This window comes from Enoplosus armatus, chromosome 16, assembly GCF_043641665.1.
Source record: "Enoplosus armatus isolate fEnoArm2 chromosome 16, fEnoArm2.hap1, whole genome shotgun sequence".
Taxonomy (NCBI): domain Eukaryota; kingdom Metazoa; phylum Chordata; class Actinopteri; order Centrarchiformes; family Enoplosidae; genus Enoplosus; species Enoplosus armatus.
In genome coordinates, this window is record NC_092195.1 from 6,003,130 (window position 1) to 6,013,693 (window position 10,564).

The window sequence follows — 10,564 nt, forward strand, 5'->3', positions numbered from 1 at the left end:
TCTGCATTTCCTCCTCTCTCCTTCTCTCCTCCTCTGTCACTCTTTGTCTCACCCCCCCCCCCTTCACTCTCTCTCTTTTCCTGTCTGTCAGTGTCTCTCCTCTCTATTCATCTCTCTCGCTCCGTCATTAACTCATTAATTCATCCCTGATCTCAGTCTTTCTTTTCTTTCCAAGCCCCTCCAATCAGTCTTCATCACCTCGGTACATTCTGTCACTTCCTTCGCCCTCATCTGGTCAAAAGGCTCACCGCAAAATGGTGTTGACAGCATGTGGCGGTGTCTTCCAGCACAGCCACTCTGTCCTGCCGTCTCGCAGAGGATTAATGCTCCGTGTGTCTCACAATGTCCTGTTTCCTCTGTCCATATGAGGTGCAGTATCTTATTAGGTTGCCTTAGCATGTGTCAGGATTATCAGGTTTGACAAGGTGGAAGAGAGGACTGGGATTGGGGTGTCATGGTGGAGGACGCTCTCTGTATATTTCTCTTAATGTACATCACCTTATATATTCCAGTCTTTTCTCCTCAACAATACGGACGGTTAATTGAGCTACGCATTCACGTTATCACTGCAATTACCCCAAGTTCACAGCTACACAACGTTTCCCGTGATGACATGTATTTCACACTACAGATGTGTGTGACCTTATGGCTCCAGCATGTCGGTTCTTACGTGTTGAGGGACTGGGAATAGAGGATAGGGGTATGTGAGGTTAGAATGAGTGGAAAGTGGAAGCCTTCACTGAACTAGACATGGCTGAGGTCGCAGTGTAACAACGACTGGCAGCCTATGAACAAGGCAGATGAGTGACACGTACAGTGACACGGAAATGTGTGCAGCTACTCCAAAGTGTCATGGTTCACGCCTGAAAGAGTGTTTTGTCAAAACATTTTGACACTGAATAGATGCTAATAGGACAGCCTGAAAGAGCATTTTAAAGCATGAAGTAGCATCAACGCGTAGACATTTTGCTGCTGCCTGCATCGTTTGCTGCTCCATTGGCCTCCACGTTTTGTTTTAGTCATGGATCACTGTATCCCAGTATGTTAGTATGTGGGTGTGGTCCGACCCATGACTACTGAGTTCTCATGGGTCGGAATGTCAATATGTTGACGGGCGTTGCGGCTGGTGTGATCCCATCGCAAGATGGTCTCCAGTTTCATTTTGTGAAAAATGTGTGTGTTTTTAAACCCAAACCATCCTTGAACATCCTGACCTGCCCTCATCAAAACAGCAACAATGATTAGATGGTGGATTATTGCTCTTTTTTATTCAGAAAAGCTTAGAAGACAGACTTCCAGTGATATATTATGACGCCACAATTAAGTGGATGGACAAGCATGTTGCATTCAATCCGTTGATTAAAATACAACATCCTCCATATGTTTGCCCATGCGGCTCAACTGATTTCCTCAGAAATGCCTGACAATCCATGTTTTATCTAAACACTGCTAATCTTGTTGACTGGCCGACCCATCTGTCCGGCAGCAACATCTGTCATTCAAACATCTGTCACTCGAGTGTTCATGCTTGCTGTTGAGGTTCCTTTTGTTTTTCATTGGAGTTCAGAGGTTGGTTCAGACTGGTATTGTAGCCAGGGCTGAGATAATTTCAGAATTTGAGATGTGATCCGTCTCCACCTGGTAATCTTGTGGTTTTTAAGCCAGTATTGTCAGGAATGAGGGATTACTCTCTCAGAGCAGAGATGATCCTGTTAAAGGGGGACAGAGTGGAGTGACGTAGGGTGCAGGGCGTTGTCCAGATATGGCATGCAGAGGGTTATATCTATGCAAGAAGTATATTAAGTACATACAACTGTGGGTCAGATAGCTGCTGACAAAAGAGAAACTGGAGATGCTGCCTATGCAGAAATTCAGTCTTATAATCTTAGGCTTCTTAAAACAATAGAGCGGCATTTTGAGGAATACTTTGCTTTCTTGCTGAGTTAGATGAAAAGATCTCTCATATCTGTCTGTTAAATATAAGGCTTCAGTCAGCAGCCGGTTAGCCTAGCTTAGCATAAAGACTGGAAACAACAGGAAACAGCTAGCCTGGCAACAAAATCCACCTACCAGCATCTCCAAAGCTCACCAATTAAGATGTTATATATTGTGGGTTGAACCTGTACAACAAAGTAGGTTTAAAAACAACAAATTGAGGTTTTAGAGCGAGCATATGTGCCAAACTATTTCTTGGGCGGGAACTGTAACTTCCTGAAGTCTCCGTGACTTTTTACACTTTGTTTTTTGTACGAAATAAACAGGATATAATGTGTTAGTTATAGAGCTTTTGAAGTGCTGGTGGGCAGATTGTGCTACTTTAGGATAGAGCCAGACTACCTGTGTTCCCCCTGCATCCAGCTGGCTGTAGCGTCATATTTACTGTACAGACATGAGAGTGGCATTGATCTTCTCACCTACCTCACAAGAAAGCAAGCATATTTCCCAAAATGTACAACGGTTCTTTTAAGGCAAATGACAAACTCTGCTTGGTAAGGTAATGTCACTTGTGCGTCAGTATCCTGAAACAAAGAGGAACAATTGGATCGTCTAAAGTTGACAATAAAACACTTGATTCAAGAAAAACAAAAGACATTTTCTAATTCTCGTTTTCCACTTGTTTTAAAAGACATGAGACTGAAGACTCAACACTTGATTAAAAAACTTGCCTAACACGTTTCGAAATGAGGGATTCGTTAATATAACACATGTCTGTGAAGTAAGCCAGTGAATCAGTGAGAAAATAGATTTAGGAGACGGTGAGATTTAATTCAATGTGACAAGGGAGTCAAGATCTGATAACTCTTAGATCATATTACTTAACTCTCAATGTTGGATGGCACTTGTGGAAACTACTGAAAAGTCTTATTAAACTCTGTTATCATCCTTGTTACGGGTGTCCTGCTGAAACTCTGAACTTTGAAATGTGTGATATTCCATCCAGTAAGACGCAGAGACGGGCCTCTGGACGTCTACTTCTAACCAGACATGACTTGGCTTGTCTAACTCTCTCTTTCTGTGGCAATAAAAGAGGAGATGGTGATTTTTCTGGCTGTAATCAGATTACCTCAGATCTGCTGTCTGAGGACTTCCTACAGTATCATGGCCTGTTGTCTGTCGATCAGATCAACTGCTGTCCACTAACGTCGATGAACAGCCCAAATGTCCGCCCTCCGGTCATATTTAAGATCAATATCCCCAATTCAGTGGGCAGGTGAAGCCAATTTAGCCCGATGGAGGCTAAAGAGAGCAGAGCGGGAGGAGAGGAAGTGAGACAGTATTGCAATTAGTGTGTAACAAGTGAAGAGGCAAATTATCTACTTAGGGATGGTATCTCAATTGAGGCTCCAGCTCTCGTAATAAGTTCTCCTGGATAATATAACCAAGTGTTTGGTTATGGAGGCTCAAGGTAAATGTGAGAGGAACACTTTGACAGCAGCTCTGTCAAGCTCTAGAGAGAACCATACTAGTTTGCAGGATTGTCATTTACGCCGGCTAAACTGATGTTTGCCAGCTGGAATTGCAAAGCCTTGCTTTTGTCTAACTCTGTGTGAAATCAAGGACCCATTGTTTCAAAAATTACTAAATATTTAGAGTGATAGGTCATCATTCTTATCACTGTAAACTGCATGTGTCGAGCGAGAACGGAAAACAGGCATAGCAACTGTAACCAAGGAGGATGGGGCTCAACGAGTGGTCAACTCTCATTTCAGTATTATCACTGTATGTCTTTGTATGTTGCTGTCTGTTTGTGCATGTGTGTGTGTGTGTGTGTGTGTGGTGTGTGTGTGTGTTTGTTTGTTCACATGTGTGTACACCAGATCTGCCGTAGGCACACTGGGATGCTGGCAACCATGCTTGTGTTCAGTGTTTGATCAGGCTTGTGAGACTATACACATAGATACTCTCTATCTTTTCCCTGCTCTGTGCACATGAACACACATGAACACACACACACACATGCTAACTAATTAGTTCAGCTTGAGTGAGTGAGGATTCATCTACTGGGCGTATCATTCTTTTTGCATCAAACCACAAAGAAAGAATAGGAATGTAAAAAATCTCTAAAAAATTAATCGCCGGACAGAAATAAACCACAAAAACAGCCAATATCTCAAACTTCCACACCAGGGATCCACTAACAAACGTCCCAAACCGGCTTTTTTAAAAATTCATTCTCATCGTCTTCCATCAATAATTTTTTTCTCTGCGTCAGCTGGAGCCCGAGCCTTACATTGCAGCCAATTTCCTATATTTGAGAGCTGCTGCTGCTATTCTGCCCCTCCCAGTGGGACAGGGAGTAGTGTAACACTGCATCCTCTGCCATGTGAGACACACTGCAGCACAGTGTGATGGAGCATCGCCTCCGTCAAGGACATGCCAGCTCTTCCCGGTATGTACAGGGTGGACGACTTCGACACACCGAGCTGAATATAGATTCTAGGTCATGCTGAGGTCAGAGGTCACACCATTCATTCATTCTCTGTGGTCATGTGCTGCGGCCGAGGGATTGAGACACGTGCCGTGTCCCGATTCCACACCACATAGTAATAGTATAGAGGATGTAATATACAAATATACTATGCTTTACTGTGAGCCTGAAAATCAGACTTAGTAGCCGTTTCATTTTCACTTCATTATTTACATCGACTTTGTACTTTTAGCGCATACATGTGTTGCTGTTTTCTGTTTTCAGTAGTGAGGGATGTACGTATCATTTTCAGTGAACATAATTTTCAGTCAACATGAAAAATATTGGTTGCTAGGAGAAGTTCCCTTAACGTTTTTCACATTGAAGAACTACTTTACTGTTTTGTACAAGAGAAAGCGACATGTTTTCAAGTCAGTAGTACTCATAGTTAAGCAATACTATTTTTCTTTTTTAAGATCACTCTGGAGCTTTTTTACTGTTCTTACTATTCTGTATTTCCATTGTGATAAGCTAGGGTGCAACAGCACCACAGGCATTTTAGTGTGCATTTTGACTTCTTTTAGTTTCCTTTTGTTTTGTAATTTCTCCAGTGTGTACACACTACCCACACCACACTAAGAATTTGTTAGTAGGGTGGCTTAGTGCTTTAGACACATACCACTACGTTCCCGGTTTCGTCCCGGCTAGGCATCTTTGTTGCTTCTCTTTCATGATGTGCTTTCTGTCCATGTCTGTACTATCAACTACTGTCCAATAAAGGTGAAAAAAGACCAAAAAGGGACTGAATGGGAGAGGACGAGTTATGAGGCAAAGGATAAGTAGGATTTTTGATTTCTGCTCGCTACACAAACAAAACATACGATTGTGTTAAAGAAGAGAACAGTGACTGACGTGCGTGCAAGCAAAAACACAGGCAGGGATGTGGACAGGCAAAAAGACAGCCAGACAAACAGACAGTGAATGAAATGAAAGAGTGAAGGAGAGTTGAAGGAGAGAGGAGAAGCAGAAGACAGAGAGACGCCAGGGAGTTGACTTCAAACTGCCTTTATGTACTGTTTTATAGTAGTCCTTGTCTGTCTCTCTGTTTTACACTCTCTCTCTCTCTCTCACACACACACACACACACACACGTTAATTCAATACAACTCCAGGTGAATATGCACACACAAAGATACTGCACGTACAGGCATCTGCACATCACACACATACAATACAATTAAACTCAATTCAAATCAATTACATCCCAATGGAATTAACTTCATATGTAAACACACATACTCACACACACACACACACACACACACACACACTGCCCTGACCCATATAAAGCTGTGTGTAAGCAGTCCATCAGGGACAAAGAGTGGCTGGCTGTACAGACGTATATCGCTTCTCTCTTTGTTTACAGATAGCAGGGGGTTAGGGAAGGACAAGGAAAGGGGGGGGGGGGGTGCGACAATAGTCACAGCAATGACAGTAACACACACACATATACACACATCACAAGCCCCCATGCAACCTCTATAAGCCTATGGCGCTCCCTTTGATAGCCGCTAATTGGCATCCCACATCACAAATAAAGATAACAAGACCTCGCTTTACACCCATCCGTCCTCTGACAGCCGAAGCTCAGGAAGGAAACTGCTCTTAAAACTGAAATTCAAGGCCGTAATTGTTCCAACTCTGTTTTTCCAAGGTTCAAAATGCCCCTGAGCCAAATTATGGTGTTCAAATATTAATGGCTACATTAAATACAAGGCATATATTAATATCTGTGGTGGAGAAAAGACAGAAAACTGAGGAGTGAAACTGAATAATATCACCAAGAATCTCTCAAATCAATAACAAATGCAAATGCACTTAATGCACATAAACCTTCACACGATAGAGACATTAGAGCTCTCTATCCACCTCTGAGCAAATAAGCCTTGAAATCCCTCAGTTGCTGCCCCACTTCTTTATTTCAATCGAAGAAATGATCACACTGAAGCATGTTACACAATGGAAATGGATTCAAGTGCAGCTTAAACACCACCCTGCCCTCTCTCTCTCTCTATCTGTCATTTTTCCCTGTCTCTCACTCCGTCCTCCCCTTTTCTTTGTCAGCCTCGCAGCACAGGATCACAATGCTCATTTGCAATCGCCCTTTCATGAGGCACCGTGCACTGCGCTGGACTCAGCTAGTGTGTGTGTATATATATATGTGTGTGTGTGTGTGTGTGTGTGTGTGAGAGAGAGAGGGGGGGAGGGGTGGTGCTGAAGAATCGTAACCACCTCCTTCCATTTCCATCTCTCTTTTTGCTCTCTGGCGCTCCATCCTTCGCTCTCACGCTCCCTTTTATTCTCCTTCCCTCCTCACCTCAGTGAGGGACGGCAGGATCTATAATTGCGTATGAAGAATGTGTGTCAGTGTGTGTGTGTGTGCGTGTATGTGTTGGGGGGGGGGGGGGGGGTGCTGAGGCAAATTAGCTGTAGCATTCCATCGGCGGTCAATCTTTAGCAACGGTCTAGCTGGGTCTGACACTGCCACCTCCCATTATACTCCTGAAAATAGCTTTGTCAACGCATCTTTCCTTTCCTCTCTCCTCTCCTAGCCTTCCTTTCTTCTCCTCTCCTTCTCTTTTCTCCTCTCTCCTCGCCTAGACTCTCTCCTCTCTCCTTTCCAGTCCTCTCCTCTCCTCTCCTACCCCCTCCTTTCCGTTTCTTTCCTCTCCTCTCCTAGCCTCTTCCGTCCTGTACTTTCCCTTCCTTGTCTCTCCTTTCCTCTCCTTTGCTTCTCCTTTCCTTTACTCTCCTCTCCTGTCCTTCCTATTCCACATCTCTCCTCCTCTCCTCCTACAAAAACTGACCTCCAGTATGTGATCACTCATTTCCCTTCCAACCTACCACCAGCATCAACATGACAGTACTTACAGCAATGTACAGTACACTATCAGCGTACATTATATAATTTATGTCAGCCTTAAAAAGTGGTTAAACACATTTTCTCTGAACAAAACAGAGGATTGACTGAGTTCAGGTGGGTGTTTAGTTCACTTTCCATCCTCCTCTTTTCCCCTCCTTGCTCTCAGAACACACACATGAGCTGGTGATTTAACCGCAGCCTCCTGCACTCATCCCTACCTTTAGGCAGAATATGCTGAGAACAAAGATGGAAAGGACAGAGGGAGGATATAAAAGACTCACGAACAGAGGAAGAGGTCGAAAGGGTGTTCGGTGAGATAATGGGTGAATGAGCGGCGGCATAAAAGAGGGGCTTGGAGTGAACAGGGGGTGGAGAGAGGGGTGTGTCGAGAGAGAGGGCGAGAGGTTGAGAAAGAGTGGGAGAGATAGAGAGGCAGCGAGAATAGGAATAATCACCAGTGTTTTTTTTTAAAGAACCTGTTCAGTAAGCAGAACTAACACGAGCTGAGTACCCCGGACTCCCAACAAAACAGACAGACGTCTGCATATAATGACTTTGTGATCTCTTGCTTTTGCCCCCCGACCAGCTCACCACCTCTGAAATACTCATCGGCTCTCAAGTTGCTGAAAAAGCAATTGTATTTAAAGACCGTTCCTCCAGTTGGCTAGACCTCTGTTTCAGGGTCTGCTCTCCGGAGACTGCAGAGTAGTCTAATATTTGATTAGCGTGACACTGATTCATGACGGGGCTCATCAAGCGGCAGCGCCAATATCAAAGTCTTCCTGGAACCTGATTGATTAGTTTTGACTTTAAATACTTCAAACCAAACATGTCATAGTAACACTGCCTTCACAAATTAAAGGAAAAACCTGACTAAATCTGTTGAGAAACATAAACTCACTCTTTGTCAAGCAATGGGCAGCCCCTTACTGAGACACTTTATGTTGGTGTTTCCTTTCATTTGTCACCCATCTGTATCAACAAACTTACACTTGTGTTACTATATAGAGCATTAAACCAGCACATGTATCAAAAAGACCTCCCACTATATCACTAAGCATCCTGTTTGATTGGACTGTATTCTAGTATATCAAAACTGAGTAGAATCATAGTTGAAATGTGACTAAGATTAACTAAATCTGATCAAATCGTATACAGTTGCATCTCAAACCCACACGCTGGATAGCAAGTACAGAAACGGAAGTTGAAGTTTGTGTATGGATCAGATTAAGCAGTGCTGCAAAAGCAAACAGGTGGCGTGGAGCTTAAACGGCAAACTAAAGCACTCAACTAATTTTGCAGAATTGAAAATAGCAATCCATCAAAATGTGTAGTCAGGGCCCTGAAGCTGGAGTAAAATGATATGTTGGCTCTCAGTTTGATCTGATACATCCATTTGTAGTTATGCCAACAGCTGCTTAGAGCTGTTCTTTCATTAATGGTACACTTCAACCAACAGAGTTTCTGAGGGCCTTGCAGTGTTGATATATAAGACACAGTTTAGGTACCAATTCATGTCAATATTAAAGGTCGAGGGGTGGAAGACTCGAGCAAGCAAAGTCAGACTCAGGTGGAGAGAGCAACCTCACTTAAAATATGTAGTTCACCGTAAGTATTAACCCCAATGTCTTAGTTCAAGTCGTCACCTCTCTTGACCTCAGCATCCTGTGCAATACTTGACCTTTGCCCTTTCACTGAGAGGAGAGATCAATAAGCATTAGGCAGTTTACTTAAGGGTACACACAGTCAAAATGTCCCTATGTAAGGAGGAAGACATGTAATTCCAGGAGTGGACGGTCTAGTTGCAACCCCCACGGGTAGGAAAGGCAATGCCTCGGTGTCCCACACTGGAGATTAAGGAGAGTATAGTCTATCCATCCATCCATCCATCCAATCCAACTGATTGATAACACTAAACAGTACCCGACTGTGTGTTTCCATGAGAATAAGAGGCTGTGTTTCCCTGGCAACTATTCTTCAAAGGCCCCCGCCTCTCTCCTGTCTGCGCTCTCTCTTGATGAGATTCGATGATGCAAGGGCAGCGGCAGCAGTGTTAATAGTTACACCAGTCAGCGGGTAAGGCAGCGCTGGAGCTGCACAATGAATGAGATAAGCTTAACGAGCTTGGTCCGTTATCGAGATGCAAAAATGGGAAAGACAGAAGCACCTTCTAGGTTCTCAGATTAGACTGATGGAGCTGTTGGAAGAGTAACAATGATCATTTTGGATTGAAGCTAAACATTTATGACCGTGATCCATGAGTGCTTAACTGCTGTGTAGACACTTTATAGCTCAAATGGTATCACTCCATCCAGACCATCATGGGACACTTAAAGCAGCCATAATCACATTTTTTTAATAATAACAATAGACCAAATTACTATGTGTAACGTGAAAGGCACCCAACTTGGAGTCAGCGGAAACCAGAACAGAGCTGAAACACAACTTCACATGAACGTTACTCCGTGTCTGCTAGATGTGTAATTATGTATACTGAAATGTTCACTCAACTCAGGTGATAATATGTCAGTGCATGTTTAGATGTAGTAACAGGTTAAATCTGGGTGTGTCCAGTTTCGCTGCAAAGTCAGCGAGGTAAAATCATATCTTCACCTGAAAGGCTAGTGGCAAACTAGCACATAAGCCTAATTACATAATAATTGTTTTATTTTTGCCCTTATGTTTATTTGTCCTTTTGTCCGTGCTTTTCTTTGCCCTTTTTAAAAACCAAAATCTTCCACACTCCTGCTTTTCCCCGACACTGTTCTGTGTACAATGTTGAACTTTATGCTAATGCCTCTCTCTCTCTCTGTCTATCTGTCTTTCTCTTTGTCAGGTGGTGGGTGCTGATGCTGTAACCACTGTGTGGAGCTGACAAGCCCTGGTTGATGCAGTGAAGTGTTCCAGAGGGATAAACACAAGCGAAGGTAGGAATGAAAAATGAGGAGTGGAAGAAAAAAGAACAACAGCTGAAAAATAAGGACACGGCAGAGAAACACCATATGGGCGAGTCGGAGAGGGGGGGGGGGGACGGATGGACAATTTAAGAATAAGGAAACAGTGATGGGTAGAGAGGAAAGATGAGCGCTGGGAGAGTACAGTCGCTGCATCCATTGTATACAGTACAGCTGCTGAATGGCTTTGATTCACAGGCCACTGAATACCCAGTCAGCCAGTGTGTGACAGAAAGAGAGATCATTTCTGTTGGAGGCAGAGAGAAAGAGACACAGATG